The sequence below is a fragment of the Mirounga leonina genome, unplaced genomic scaffold (genome assembly GCF_011800145.1).
Source record: "Mirounga leonina isolate KUSES-001 unplaced genomic scaffold, KU_Mleo_1.0 Mir_353, whole genome shotgun sequence".
Lineage (NCBI taxonomy): Eukaryota > Metazoa > Chordata > Mammalia > Carnivora > Phocidae > Mirounga > Mirounga leonina.
In genome coordinates this window covers 1,316,251-1,331,999 of record NW_023270699.1, presented here as the reverse complement: position 1 = coordinate 1,331,999, position 15,749 = coordinate 1,316,251, and the positions used below count along the sequence as shown (strand labels likewise).

At 59.0% G+C, this 15,749-nt stretch overlaps 1 long non-coding RNA gene across 1 annotated transcript; it reads right to left on the bottom strand.

Annotated features, from left to right (window-relative positions):
• Window positions 1-7,050: 7,050 nt before the first annotated feature.
• LOC118026904 lies at window positions 7,051-15,324 on the bottom strand. Its single transcript, XR_004683714.1, has 3 exons — window positions 15,287-15,324; window positions 13,493-14,078; window positions 7,051-8,050 (listed from the first exon to the last, which is right to left on the bottom strand). It is a non-coding gene; the product is annotated as an uncharacterized LOC118026904 (long non-coding RNA).
• Window positions 15,325-15,749: the final 425 nt, after the last annotated feature.

The window sequence follows — 15,749 nt, the reverse complement described above, 5'->3', positions numbered from 1 at the left end:
AGGAGGAGGACCAGTGAGGAGGACGACCAGGTGTGGAGGAGGACCAGGTGTGGAGGAGGACCAGTGGGGAGGCGGACCAGTGCGGGGGAGGACCAGTGGGGAGGAGGACCAGGTGTGGAGAAGGATGTAGGGCTGGCAAGGCTCACTTCTGGGTGGAGGCCTGGGTCAGCCTGAGGGGTTTCCAAGGAGGGTAGGCGGGGCCGGGGCAGCTGGTTATCAGGTCCCCTCCCCTCCTCACCTCTGCTCCCACCTCAGGCCTCACCCCTGCCCCCCAGCCCTCTTTCCTGCATCTCTTTGGCAGTACACGGGCTCTCGGACCCTTTCAGGGTCTGTGTCTCCTGACGGTCTCCTGGGCCTGGCTCCAGCATTTGGGGTCCCTCCTGGCCTATAGGTCATGTTGCTACCCCCCGTCCTGCATGGCCATCTGGACGGGCTTGGGGGGCAGACACTCCGCAGAGCCCGGGCACCAGGCCGCCTTCCCTGGACGACTCATTGCGGAGTCAGGCCCGGGTCAGAGGCGCCAGATGCTGACCTGGCCCAGGCGCAGGGGCGTTGCTACTTTATGCCTCCGCCAAGGAGCACCCGCATGCCCACGACCCACGAGAGTACTTCATTTCCGTGTGTCGATACAATCCGCTTCTCATTCTCGGTGTTTCACTTTGCACATTGAAATCAGCATTCTGAGAATAAACAGGCTTTGCCAGGCTGCTGGAGAGGCTGAGGGGCAGAGAGAGCTGGGGAAGCCGCAGTCTGGCAGTGGGCGGTGGGCGGTGGGCGGTGGGAGGCAGTGCCGTCCCCTCCCGCCCCTCCCCTTCCGCAGCTACTGGGGCCTGGTCGGCGGGAGGAAGGAAGCCGGCCGGAGTGTGGGCCTGCCCAGCTCTGGCCTGGCTGCCCTGGCGCTCTCCTCGGGACCCTGGCGCCAGCCCGTCCCAGGGCCAAGCGGGGAGGCTATTCTGGGAGCGCGTGCCAGGGCCCGGGAGCTCCTTATAAGGCTCCCTCCAGCAGCATGCTGCCGTCTGACCCTGGGGTCCACCCCGCCACCCCGGCCGGCCGGCAGACCTGGGGTGCAGAGGCTCCTGCCCTGAGCCCACTTCTCCCTGGGGTCCAGTTTCCCCGTCTCCAATGATGCTGTCCTGAAATTTCAACGAATTTCACCCACATCTTGGCCTTGAGGGTCCTGGGAGAGAAGTGGGGGGCAGAGCTGGCTCTCCACATCCTTATATGATGAAGCAAGCTCCTGGTCCGGGCTGAGTCACCGGTGTTTCGGGACTCAGCCATGGGAGTCAGTGATTCTGGCTTATTTTTAGACACCCTTACCGGAACACCTGGGTTGGGCCCAAAAATACATGTATTTTAGTAGTTCAAAAATATAACTTTATAGCAAGTCATCCACTGGCGAGACAATGCCCAGCACGATGTTTCCTGAGGCTAACGGGCCTGTGTTTCCTCCTCACCCAGCCATCCAGCCACCGCGTGGACCTGGCCCTGTCCCGATGTGTCCCCCCAGACACCCCTGCACGGGGCCACCTGTGTTTTCTGCTCCCCCTTCAGAGGGAATCGGGAGAACAAATAGATGTTGGAAACGTGAGACCAGGACCAGATTTTCACTGACTTCTCCCTGAGAGGTCTTGTGGTTGGACCCCTGGCACTTGGCACGGACGGCACTTGGTGTTGGATGAGCAAATGAAGCAGTGAGCGCTCGAGCCAGCCGGCTGTCTTCGGAGCCCAGTGCGGAGGCTGGCCCGCGTTGCAGGTGGTGGAGTCCAGTGGGGTTCTGCCGTGGCCAAGGGGCAGGCAGGCTGCTCTCTGCCCAGGCACAGGACTCGAGGGCCATGCCAGTTCCTTGCCCACTGCGTGAGGCAGGCCCAGGACACCACGGGGGGAAAGCAAGGAAAGCCTGCGGCCTTGCAACTTCAGGAGGAGCCCCTGGGCTCCTGCGGTGGTCCCTGGCCCCCTGCGGTGGTCCCTGGCCCAGCGTCCTCGGCGCCACCAGGAGTTGGTGAGGACGCAGCCTCTCCAAGCAGCTCTTGCCCCTTGTGCAGATACCACACCAGGAAGACGTGCCTCGTGGCTCCACCCTGGAGGTGCCCGCGAACACGAACCTCACCTGGGCCGAATGCCGCCGTCGGGGATGGGGTACTGGTTGCTTGGGGCCGCGTTTGGGGGTTCTGGGTGCCCACCCTCCCCTGCGGCACCATGATTCACTCTCCAGGCCTCTCTACGATGCAAACTGCCCTGAAAGCTTTGTGCTCCAATGAGAACCAGCCTTCCTTCATGCAGGCTCAGTGCCTGGACCCTGTCCCTCCCTCCTTAGCCCTGGTGGAGAGTGAAGGTAACCAGAGACTTGGCTGCCCTCTGCGTTCATGGTGTCCAAGCCCCTCAGCTTAATCCATACTCTTCTTTTGAGATGCTCTTCTTAAAAAAATTTATTTAAATTCAATTAATTAACATATACTGTATTATTAGTTTCAGAGGCAGCAGTCAGTGATTCATCAGTTGCATACAACACCAAGGGCTCATTACATCACGTGCCCTCCTTCATGCCCGTCACCCACTTACCCCACCCCCCCATCCCCCTCCCCTCCAGCAACCCTCAGTTTGTTCCCTATGATTAAGAGTCTCTCATGGTTTGTCTCCCTCTCTGGTTTCATCTTCTTTTATTTTTCCCTCCCTTCCTCTATGCTCCTCTGTTTTGTTTCTTAAATTCCACATATGAGTGAAATCATATGATAATACAGATGGCCACCAGACACATGAAGAAATGCTCAGCATCGCTCGGCATCAGGGAAATGCAAATCAAAACCTCAATGAGATACCACCTCACACCGGTCAGAATGGCTAAAATTAACAAGTCAGGAAAGGACAGATGTTGGCGGGGATGCGGGGAAAGGGGAACCCTCCTACACTGTTGGTGGGAAGGCAAGCTGGTGCAGCCACTTTGGAAAACAGTATGGAGGTTCCTCAAAAAGTTGAAAATAGAGCTACCATATGATCCAGCAATTGCACTCCTGGGTATTTACCCCAAAGATACACATGTAGGGATCTGAAGGGGCACCTGCACCCCAATGTTTATAGCAGCAACGTCCACAATAGCCAAACTGTGGAAAGAGCCTAGATGTCCATTGACAGATGAATGGATAAAGAAGATGTGGTTCATATACACAATGGAATATTACTCAGTCATCAGAAAGGATGAAATCTTACCATTTTAGATGCCATTTTAACCACTGCTTTGTAATGTGAGCAGACTCAGCCACAGCCCTGCCTCCCAAGGAGCCCCTCAGCCTGCCGCTCCACATGGCAGGGTCCCTCCCTGCCGTCCTGGAGCCAGGCATACAGTAGGTGCTCAGCAAGGATTTCAGTGGGAGTCTTATAGAGGCCACCCTTGGTGAGAAGTTGGCCGTGTACATGTTCAATCTCTCTGGGACTACCGCTGAAGGGGAACACAGTGTGAGAAGCCCTGAGCATCAGGCAGACCCCGCCCCACCTGCAGGGAGGTGGTCTCAGTTAGAAGATCCCCTCCCCAAGCCGCTGAAGGGGTCCCGGCGGGGCCATGGCAGAGACCCAGGGTCACAGGCTGCCCACGCGCATTCCTAGTGTTGGTTGGGGTCTCTGGGGTCCCCAGCACCTTCTCACCTGCTTTTGCTGGAACATTCCACACGTTCTTTCCCATGGCTATAGGGTTGGGTTGTGGTGCTGGGCCTGCATTTCTCTCACCCACTCTACCTGGTCAGTCTCCTGGGTGATGTGGCTCCCGGGTCGGCACCGTCTGCCCCTGGGCAGGCCCTCGCCAGAGATGGCATGACCAGGGGGCCTTCTGGCGGGGTTCAGATGGCAGAGGGCACTAACATCCGTGTTCGGGAGTTGGCCTGGCACTGGACTGGAAAGGCTCAGATCTCAGGGCTGGGTTCCCTGAGTTTCGGGTCTCCGGGAGTCAGAAGACACTGGCTTGGCAGGTTTCCTCTGAATGGGGAGGGGCACCTTCTGAGGGTTTGAGTATCTGCTTACTTAGTGGAGCAGGAACCAGGGAGGGACTGGAAGGGTCAAGGTGTGGCTCAGGAGAAAGGTGCTGGGGGCATGGACTAGGGCATCAGATTCGGAAGGACTGGGAGATCCAGCATCATGGTTTACTGATGGATTGCTGGGGTATGGGTGGAGGGAGGTGAGAGGCTGGGGTGTGGGTACAGTGATCCCAACTGGCTGTGGTTCCCACAGGCTATGTGGGCTGTAGTCCCCCATGAACTCTGGTCCCCATGAACTGTGGTCCCCCCATGGGCTCTGGTCCCCCCCGTGGACTGTGGTCTTCCCCATGGGCTGTGGTCTCTGTGAGCTGCGGTCCCCCATGGACTATGGTCCCCATGAACTGTGGTCCCCCCGTGGGCTGTGGTCCCTCCCATGGGCTGTGGTCCCTGTGAGCTGCGGTCCCCCGTGGACTATGGTCCCACAGTGCCCTCCCACGGGCTTGGTCTGGACTGCTGCCTCCCTTGGTCCTGCAGGCCCTATAGCCCAAGCCCCTCCAGAGCAGGTCCTGCCCCGAGACACCTTGTCATGGAGCTGGTGCAGCCCTCCCCCTCCGGGGTCTCCGAGAAGCCCGCCCGAGAAGCCTGCTCTGGCAATTGCCTCAAGGCAGAGCTAAAATTAGATAAAGCCATGCCCCAAAGATGCCCAGTGGCTGTGGCCATCCTTGTGGGCTATTTCTGAATCACTTGCTTGCGTCAACCAAGCCGGCCTGCCCCCAGGAGCCAGGGGGCCACGCTGGCCTTGAGCAGTGGAAAGAGCAGGGCTGGTGTTGAAAGGGGCTCTGTCCTCCACGGGGGCTTCGGCCCCAGAACAGCACACAGGGGCTTTGTTCTCCAGCCTGGGCCCCGGAAGGCCCCCTCCTTCAGCTGGGGACCTGGGGGGTGTCTGGGGGGGCGGGACGGGACTCTCCAGGTCGTGGCGCAGGCTGACGGCCCCCCCCCAAAGCGACTGCCCGAGCGTCTGCCCGCCTCACCCCTTGCCCAGAGCCCGGCCACGCGGCCGTGCCTGTCTGACCCTTGCCCCCGCCCGCGGGTGAGGCGCGCCAGGACGGGCAGCGCCCAGAACCCTCGCGGGACGGCTGGGAGAGCTGGCATCGGCCGCTGCACCCTGGTGGAAGGGCCAGCATTCTGATTTCTTTCACGGGCACTTTTCCTTCCCAGATCTCAGCATTTTCTCATTTTTCTTCAAGACAGACATGCATTGTGCTTTGCAATGAACACGATGCTAAAGCCTTAGCAGGCGAGCCCTGCTCTTCGGGTCCCAGAGATGTTCCAGCGGCCACGTTCAGGGCCCCAGGACCCCCTGACCCAACCCCCTTCCCCAGCCCCCCACTGGTATTATTCAGAACCTCTTCCCCCAAGACCATCTCTGAAGACGCCCCCTGCTGCCGGACAGCACCCCCCCCGGGCCAGCACCCGGTCCCTGCCGGCCCCTCTGACACGTCCTGCCCCCTCGTCCCGGCCCTCCACCTTCCCCTGGCTAGCTGGCAGGTACATTCTGCAAGTGTCCACCCCAGAGCAGCTCCTTACCCTTGCCAGCTATGGAGATAAACTCAGCCTTCAAACCTGAGGTCGTGGGTCAGCAATCCTGGGCAGCCCCCTGACTGCCTGGGGCAAATGAATCTTCCCCTCCAGGTGCAATGGAAGATCACGGGTTTAGAGTCAAGCTCTGCTGCACCATTTTCACCCAATGTGTGAAGCACCCACTGTGTGCAGGCATTGTGCTAAATGCTGAGGATGGAGCGTATGGGGAGAAGCACGGAGCTGCCCCCACGGAGCATGCCATAGAGGGGCCGGATGCAACCCAGTGAGGGACCCAGACAGTTACTTGCTGCAGGTCGGGGCAGGGCAGGGCATTGTGGGAGACAGACACAGTGCATGAGCAGGTGATGGGTCAGCGGGAGAGGATGTCCAGGTAAGACCTGGGGGCAGAGGTCCAGGGGAAGAACGGGTATGGGGGGGACCACACGTGCAAATGTCCTGAGGCAGGAAGGAGGGACTGTGGGAAGAAGGAGGTCTGTGAAAGTCTGGAGGAAAGGCCAGAGATCCCGGGGTGTGTCCTCAGCAGGTCAAGGAGCCCCTGGAAGGCCCTGAGCACTCGGATGCTGGTGGAGGCCTAATGGGGGGTAAGAGAGTACTGGGTTCAAGTGGGGTTGCTGCCAACACCCGGACGAGTGGGGTTTGGACCAAGTGGTGGAGCGGATGGGCAGGGTGGACAGGCAGGCTTGGAGGCTGAGCTCACAGGCAGAGCTAATGCAAGAGAAGGAGGGGGGTGTCTGGCACGCCTGGGGCCTCTGGCTCTGGGAGTCCAGGAGCCTCAGGGAAGAGGGTCCAGGGAAAGATGGGGCATTCGTTTTATGCAGGTCCCGTGGAGTGTCTAGGCTGAGCTGCCCTCTGAGCCTGGGGGCCCAGGATGGGGAGGGGTACAGGGAAACCCTTGGCCCACAGGAAGGGGGTGAAGTCGTGAGGTCCTGGGGTCCCAGACATGCAGGAAATCCCCGGCCCCAAATCTGGGTTTTTTCATCTGTGAAATGGAGGGAATAATGCTGGACGTTCTGGTCCTTTAAGGGAAGTATGATTAAAGGAGGAACAGTTTCTGAAAGTCCTGGGGCATGTGGGCTCATAGCATGAGCCGAACCCCTGTTTCGCCGTTGTCCCTGACCCCATGCACAGGCCCGGAAGCCCGGCATGGCCGCGGCAGGTTCTCTCCGCGTTGGGGGCGCTGAGCCCGAGGGCCCCACGCGTCTCTGAGCCGCCAGCTCAGTGAGGCTCCCTTCCAGGTAGGCGCTGGGCACGCAGACAGGGGGCAGTGCAGACTGCCGGTGGGGGGGCAGGGTCAAGGAGGGTCAAATCTGGGGGAGATGGTGCATCTTCGGGGAATGGGAAGTGAAGAAAACCATGTCTTGCCAAAATACAAAGACCCCTTTGATATAAAGACTCTGTGGCAACGTGGAGGACCCAGTGAGGCATTTTGCTCCTGGAAGGACATTCCAGATATTAGAGAAAAAAAAATTGCTTTAAGACCCGAGGCTTTTTCAGCAGTGAAGAATAATCATCTCATTGTTATGAAATGCCAGGGAGTAGGAAATATTTTCAGGTACAGTTGGCCAAATTATGGCTTGTGGCTCTTTGAAATATGAAGTCCTCTTGGATCCATTATAAACTGTCTCAGTCCGCGGGTTTCACTGCAAAGTTACGGTCCCAATTTAGCAAGAACAAGCTAACTCCCCTCGAACAGAGATCATTTTCCTAAACGTGTGTTGCTGGAAAGATTCTGTGACTCCTTTGGTTCCGAAATAACGTGAGCCTTCCAGGCGGGTGGCAAAGTTGGGGGGTTCCCGTGCACCCCTCAGAGGCTCCCTCATGACCACGGGCCCCTTAGTGCTGGAGAACTGCTGCCTCCACGAGGATTCCTTCTGCTGAGGCTCTGCTGTGCCCAGATCCCGCGGGGCACCTGTCCCCGGCCCCCCGGGATCCCTGTCATTCCTCGCCTCTCAGCTCCACGTGTTTGAGGGGCTCTGGTCAGGCGTCTGCAGAACTGTCCACTGTGGAGCTTCCTGCGTCCCTCGCGGACTCTGGCGAGCACAGCGCCCAGCGGGGTGCCCTCGCGTCACCTGCAGCTGGGGCTCAGGTGTCACTCCAGCCAGGTGCTGGGACGCTGACCGCCCCGTGACAGTGAGTCTGCCCCATCCCCCCCACATTGTCCATCAGAAGCCAGCGTCCTAGTCAGCCACACACACACACAGGCCTCGGACCCCACCTGCCCAGGGGAGGAGTCTCAAGGAACGTATGTTACATGTTAAAACCAAAAAAGTGATTAATAAATATCTGGGGGAGACATTTTCAGGCTGTGCAACCAGCCCATTGCTCCCACTAACCCTGCACCCAGTGCTTCCGTAAGGAAGGAGAATTTGTGCTTTCTGCTCATTTGCGGTTCCTTCCCCAAAGTCCCTTGGAACAGGATGCTCCCTGCGGTCTTCGAGACGCCGTGTCTGCTTGATCGATGAATGGTCAGTTTTTCTCCAGGCGTTCTGCAAAAGTTAGCACACGCACAGGTTTGCACGACCACCACACCCAGGATCCGCTCTGTGCTCCCCAACGCGCTCCCCCACCGACCCGTAACCCCTGGTCCGTCTTCCTCGCTGGGATTCGACTTTTCCAGGATGACCATAACTGGGATCGCCGGCTCCCACGCCTTACTGCCACGTGGCGATCTGCGCTGTGGAGCGGCTCTGGGTGGTTTCCAGCTCACCGCTGTTCCAGATAAAGTGGCTCTGGCGTCCTAGCCCAGGTTGTTTTGTGTGAGCCCTGGTCTTCACCTTCTGGCACAAACCCCAGGAGTGCAATCCTAGGGCCTATGGTACTTGCATGTCTGGTGTTATAAGAAACGGCAGAACAGTCTGCCCGAGTGGCTGCCCCACCCATTTCCCCCCACGTGCCTCTCCCACGTGCCCCCACCCACGTGCCCCCGTGTTCCCCCCTACGTGCCCCCCACATGCCCCCACGTGCCCCCACATGCCTCCCCCACGTGCCCCCACCCATGTGCCCCCCACGTTCCCCCATGTGCCCCCCACATGCCCCCACGTGCCCCCACCCACGTGCCCCCACATGCCTCCCAACTTGTCCCCACGTGCCTCCCCCATGTTCCCCCCCACGTGCCCCATGTGCCTCCCCCACATTCCCCTCCACGTGCCCCCCATGTGCCCCACCCACGTGCCCCCACGTTCCCCCCACGTGCCTCCATGTGCCCCCCACGTGCCCCCACCCATGTGCCCCCACATGCCCCCCAACTTGTCCCCACGTGCCTCCCCATGTGCCTCCCCACGTTCCCCCACCCACGTGCCCCCACATGCCCCCCACGTACCCCCCACATGCCCCCCACGTGCCCCAACATGCCCCCCATGTGCCCCCATGTGACCCCAACGTGACCCCCATGTGCCCCCACATGCCCCCACGTGCCCCCACGTGCCCCCCATGTGCCCCCATGTGACCCCAACGTGCCCCCCATGCCCCCCCGTGCCCCCCATGTGGTCCCCCACGCCGCCCCCCACATGCTCCCGGGCCACGCGGAGGAGCCAGTTTTGAAGGCACAGGGTCTCGGTCTTGCGAGTGCCCCTGTCCTGGGCGTCCCATCAGGAGCTCCAAATTCCTCGGGCCGCACCTGCGTTTGCCCTGCTGAGCTTTGGGGCCCCTCCAAGGAGGGTGTCCGCCTTTCACGGACACAGCCAGGGGGTCAGGGGACATTCTCTGATGTCCCAGGGCCCCAGCCTTGGGCACTGGGAACCTGGCCGCGGGTGCAGCCTCCCCGAGCACTCCTGCCCCCCGCGGCCCTCCCCTGCCTCAGTGGGCTCCTTGGGGGCTGTGGGACAGCTCTCCAGGGCCCTCCCCATCGTCCCTGTGGGCATGTGCCCCGGGGTGAGCCCGCCTTCCTCAGCGCACCCGCCCGGGCCTTGGCAGTCGGCTGACAGTCTCTAGCTGACCCTTCATACCACCTGGGGCGGCATCCCACAGCCCCTGCTCAGGTCCTCCCTCAGGGCCGGACCCCAGACTTCAGGCACTTCGATGGGCTCAAAAAGCTTTAACTTTGCAGTGTGTCCAGCTTTTCTCTTGTCCAGGTGGGAGCGAAGCTTCCTCAGTGGGGCTGGAGGGCTCTGCTGTGATCTCCGTGGGGTCACGCATCCTCCGGCCCCAAATACAAATGGCCCAGGACCAAAAAGGCACATGCATTATGGACCGAGGCTCCCTGAGGAGACACTTTGCACCTTCTGGTTCCCTTAACTCCACTGTGGATGGGCCTGGCTAGCTGCCCTGCCCCCACTGTTTCCAGCCCACACTTCTTTAAGAACCTTCGCTGGCCCTGGGTAGCCAGGCCAAGCAGCATGCTCTAAATAATGCCAGGAACGGGCTTGGCTAAGGAAACCACCAAACAGGGATTGGGGGGGTTGTTTAGGGGCCCCAAATGCCCAGGTTCTGGGCTGTGGCCTCAGGCTGGGTGTTGAGGCTTTGATGGGTCCCAGTCTGGCCGGAGCCCTCCGCCACCCCACACTGGCCAGAGGGGCCCTCAGAGACCAGGCACTGGCCACAGGGGCCCTCGGAGACCCCGCACTGGCTAGAGGGCAGCTGGGAAGCCTTCTGTCCCAGGGTCCAGGGAGCACCGAGGGTGGGGGTCAGGGGAGGCCTGGGACTGAGGGGCAGTAGGGCTGGGGGAGGTGGGGCCCATAGCAGGGACCTCGTGGGGAAGCCCAGCCTTCCATGCAGAGCAGACCCTTCACTGTGGTGTAAGGCTTCCATCCACAGAGAGTCACGTCCCCTAGGCCCTCTCGTCAGAGCCTTCTCATGGAGCCTACTGAGGAGGGGAGGGCTGCAGGGGCAGGAGCACTCAGGGAGGCCACCCCCGAGACCAGGTTCCCAATGCCTGGGCTCCCCAGTTCGGTCAGGGTCCTCCCTCCTCTGGTCAGTAGAAGGCATGCGTCCAGATGTCCACATGCCTTGGGGCTCCTTCCAGGCCCAAGCTCCAGAGGGCAGGTCCACCTTCTCCCCAGCGCCGTCCCTGTGCCCAAAGGGCCCAGCTGGGTGGACGCCGAACACACCGTGCCCCTCATTTCTCATCCACACAGGGGCACTATTAACTGAAAGAAAGTGCTCCCCTGAGGCAGGACAGAGACCCAGGCCCCTTTTGGTGGCTCCATATCCAGGGGGCAGATGGCTCAACACGACAGCGTAGCCACAAAAAAAGCAAGGGTGGGGTTGGGGGGGGCTCGGGAGGGGGTGGTTGTGGCCGGGCCCACGGCTGCTGTTACTGTGGACGCCTGGTTGAAGGTGCAGCCTGAGGACACGCCTCTGACCTCGCTCTTGCCTGAGTGTCCGGTCATGACAGAGGCACAGGGAGGACAAGGCCACAGGAGCAGAGGGGGCGGGCCACAGCGGGCAAGACTTGGAGAAAACAACTTTTCTTTTAGAAAGAAGGCAGTCTCTTCAACAAATGGTGCTGGGAAAACTGGACAGCCACAGGCAGAAGAATGAAACCGGACCATTTCCTTACACCACACACAAAAATAGACTCAAAATGGATGAAAGACCTGAGAGACAGGAGTCCATCAAAATCCTAAAGGAGAATACAGGCAGCAACCTCTTCGACCTCAGCCGCAGCAACTTCTTCCTAGAAACATCGCCAAAGGCAAGGGAAGCAAGGGCAAAAATGAAGTATTGGGACTTCATCAAGATAAGAAGCTTTTGCACAGCAAAGGAAACAATCAATAAAACCAAAAGACAGCCGACAGAATGGAAGAAGATATTTGCAAATGACTTATCAGATAAAGGGCTAGTATCCAAAATCTATAAAGAACTTATCAAACTCAACACCCAAAGAACAAATAATCCAATCAAGAAATGGGCAGAAGACATGAACAGACATTTTTCCAAAGAAGACATCCAAATGGCCAACAGACACATGAAAAAGCGTTCAACATCCCTTGGCATCAGGGAAATACAAATCAAAACCTCAATGAGATACCACCTCACACCAGTCAGAATGGCTAAAATTAACAAGTCAGGAAAGGACAGATGTTGGCGGGGATGCGGGGAAAGGGGAACCCTCCTACACTGTTGGTGGGAATGCAAGCTGGTGCAGCCACTCTGGAAAACAGTATGGAGGTTCCTCAAAAAGTTGAAAATAGAGCTACCCTACGACCCAGCAATTACACTACTGGGTATTTACCCCAAAGATACAAAGGTAGGGATCCAAAGGAGTACATGCACCCCGATGTTTATAGCAGCAATGTCCACAATAGCCAAACTGTGGAAAGAGCCAAGATGTCCATCGACAGATGAATGGATAAAGAAGATGTGGTCTATATATACAATGGAATATTATGCAGCCATCAGAAAGGATGAAATCTTGCCATTTGCAATGACATTGATGGAAATAGAGGGTATTATGCCAAGTGAAATAAGTCAATCAGAGAAAGTCAATTATATGATTTCACTGATGTGGGGAATTTAAGAAACAAGGCAGAGGAACATAGGGGAAGAAAGGAAAAAATAAAACAAGACACAGAGAGGGAGACAAACCCTAAGAGACTCTTAACTCTAGGAAACAAACTGAGGGTAGCTGGATGGGAGGTGGGTGGGGGGCTGGGGTAACTGGGTGACGGGCATTAAGGTGGGCATGTGTGTTATATGCAACTGATAGATCACTACCTCTGAAACTAATAATGTGGTATATATTAACTAAATTGAATTTAAATAAAAAAATTTAAAAAGAGTGTCTTTTTTTAATTTTGATTTTTTGCATTAATTTAAATTTTTGTTATTTTTGTAAGTAGGCACCACACCCCAGTGTGGAACGCAATGTGGGGCTCGAACTCACAACGGTGAGATCATGACCTGAGCCAAGATCAAGAATCAGATACTTAACCAACTAAGCCACCAGGAGCCCCTCATTTTGCCTTTTAAACTATTGTGTTAAAATATTGCTTGTTTTGATGCCTGAGATATTTGGCATCTTTCCCCTTAAAATTTGCCACCAGGCAGGTGTGGATGTGTGTGCCTGCAGGCATGCGTGCACCCACGTTGTGTGCGCGTGTGTGTGCGTATGTGTGTGTCCATCTCTTGCCCTGTTAGGAGGTGGACGGTGGGTGAGGGCCCTGAGCCTGGAGCTGGACTTGCAGCTTCTCATGGGCTCCTGGTAATAGGGGACAGGGCACCTTCCACCTCCTGACAGGGCAAGATACAGACGCGCGCACACACACACACGTGCGCACACACGCACATGCATGCACACACGCACACGCGTGCACACATGCACATGCATGCAACACACGCGCGCGCACATGCATGCAACACACGCACATGCATGCAACACACGCACACGCGCGCACACACGCATGCACACGCGCACACACAAACGCACGCACACATGCATGCACGCGCGCACACAGACGGACACGCACGCACACGCACACGCACTGCTTTTCACAGGAGACCCAGGGACCCCGTCTCTCTTCGTGCAGGAAAAAGACGTGGGCTTCATCCACATTCAGGCCCGATGGGACAGACGGGCCCGCGGTGCCCAGGGCTGTCAGCTTTGTCGCTCGCCCTCTCCCTCCTCATCCTCCTGGTGACGTCCTCACATCCACAGGAGGCCCCAGGCTCTGGATGAGGAGGCCGGCCGGGGAGTGGAGGCAGCCCTGGGCGCTGGCACAAACTCTGGGCAGGGAACTCACAGCACGAGGGAGCCCCCTTCACACAGCAGCCGAGCCCCGAGCCTGGGAGGGGGCACTGGTGTCCCCTGGGCAAGTGGCCGCGGGCCGGGATTGGGCATCCAGCAGGAAGCTCTGGCCCTAGTCTGTCCCGGGTCACCCTCCGGCCAGTGTGGACTTGGCCAGTTCTCTTAGGCACGTGGCCTCCATTTTCCAAAGACACGACGCAGGGCAGGGTGGGGGGAGCTCCCTGCAGGCTGGCAAGATCCTTACCGCACAGAGCGTTCTGGCGGGCTTCGGCTGCAGACGTGTTTCTCTGTCCCCTGGGCGGGCAAATGGGGGCCACCATCCCTCTGCCCTGGGGCCCAGCAGGAAGGGAGCAGTTGCCGTTCTGTGGGTGGCAGCAAGCTCCCAGCCTGGGTGTTTCAAGGCCAAGTGTACCATCCACCAGAGGAGCGCCAGCACATGGGGAGGAGGTTTCCTTCTTCGTCCTGGTGGGGACAGACCCAGGAGCGGTGGAGGCTGAGCTCCGGCTGACCCGGTCCTGGGCCGAGGCCGGGCTCGTCAGGATGCACGCGGTGCCCACAGCTGGGGGCATGCGGCCCCCGCTCTTCCCCCATCCGACTCCGACTTGGACTGGCCGTGTCCTTGGGCTGTGGCCCGAGAGGCCTGAGGCCAACATCGCCTTCACCAGTTCCTGCGGTCAGCTCTGGCCCTGCCTGGAATGGAAGGTGCAGGAGTGGAGGCCGGGCAGAGGCGGAGCCGTCTGGGGCTCTGGCTTTCCGTGTTACGCCAGCATGAAGGCAAATTTACGGAGGCAGCATCTTTATTACCTCTACCCACCAGGGTGCAGACAAACCTAAACAAAATGAACAACACAAACCCTCAACCGTTTGGGTTTGATTTAGCAACTTGGGGTACCGCTCAAACGTTCAGATCTCTCCCCTGTCCCCTCCAGTACGAGAGCTGGGTCCTGCGCTCACTCAGCTCACGGGGCTCCCACCACACGGATGTGACTGGTGGATCTGAGCTTCAGCGTGAGGCCCTATCGCCTCTCGTTGCCGCGGCCAGATCTGCTGTCCTACAGCTGGGAGGTGCCCTGTGTCTTCTTCACGGCACAGCTGGCCCCGGCATTGACGACCAGAGGTGTGGGGACTCGGGGCTGGAGGCAGGCCCCTCCTGGACCTGTCTCACGCTCGAGGTCCCCACTGGCCCTGTGTCAGGCCTGTAAGGGAGGAACCCCCTGGAATCTCAGATATTTTAGAGACTGCAAACCACCCCAGCTTCCTGGAGAAGTGTCCTTGGCCCCAGTGTTTTCTGCCCAGCATGTTACCGGGCAAAGTTCCCATGAATCTGGGTGAGCCCTCCTTCCCTAAACTGGGACACTGCGTCAAAACACAAGCTTTGAGGGGCAGGGCAAACCCCTCTTTGTGGATACCGGCGATCTGTCCTCTGCCGAAACCCCAGGAGCAGCCACGGGGTTGGCCAGGAGGAGGACTGTATTCCATTTTTCTCTGCATCTCCCCTCATAACTGAAGAATCTGCACTTGTCTAATAAGTCCTGAGACCCGTAATGGGCCCAACTCCCCATGTTTGTTCACACGCTCATCAGACGCACACTGCCGCCTCCCGCAAGCGAGGTGGCACCAGGCACCGGGGCCCAGCCCGGCTCTCAGCACGGACAAGCCCGCGGACCCCAGGCCGAGGCACTGGCGTCTCCTCTTGGGTTCCCCAAGGCTTGAACTCTCGCCCACACCGCTGATTTTTCAGCGGAAGTCGGGCCCCACGCTAAGCCGGCCAGGCCACACCCCGAGTCCCCTCCTCCCCCTGCCCTCCGGCCTCGCTGACCCCCTCTCGGGCCCCAGGCCCCAGCCCTGCCTGTCCGCAGGTTAGCATTGGCTGTCCGACCGTCTGCCTGCAGTGCTGCTCCCCCAGGAAGCAGGCCCCCCGCCTCACGTCCTCCAGGGTTTGTGTCTGGGGCTCCTCCGGGGGCCCATGACGACCCACCTAGAACCCCCCCAGCACCCACTTTATTTCGCCGGCGGGGACGAGCGTTCAGTGACTCACTGTCGCGCAGATGCTGCTGACGCGGGGTCCAGATACAGGAACTTGTGAATGCGTCGTGGGCGGCGGGCCGCGGGCGGGGGCGCGGCCCATGCATCGCGGGGGGAAGGCAAGTTAGGGGTGGGCTTTTACACCACGATCTTAAAGCCTGACCCTTTTCCCTCAAGGGAGTGTAGGGACGGATTTCACCGTTTCAGCTGCTCGGCCGTGGATCCCGTAACACAGGGGCCTCGCGTGGGTCCGATTTTCGGAGAATCCACCCCAAAACCTCTGCCTCCGACTCCTCTTCCAGAGCAGACCGTTAGCGGCCTCGACTGTATAAAGTCCTTCAGGTTATCGAGGGCTTGTCGATTTCTATTTGGGAACTTACGCTTCCGGAGAGAGTCGTGCGTGGGACCCGGGCCGCGTGCTTTGTGAGGTTGCGGCCCCAACTCTCCACACCCCACCTCCGTGGCCTGACATCCAT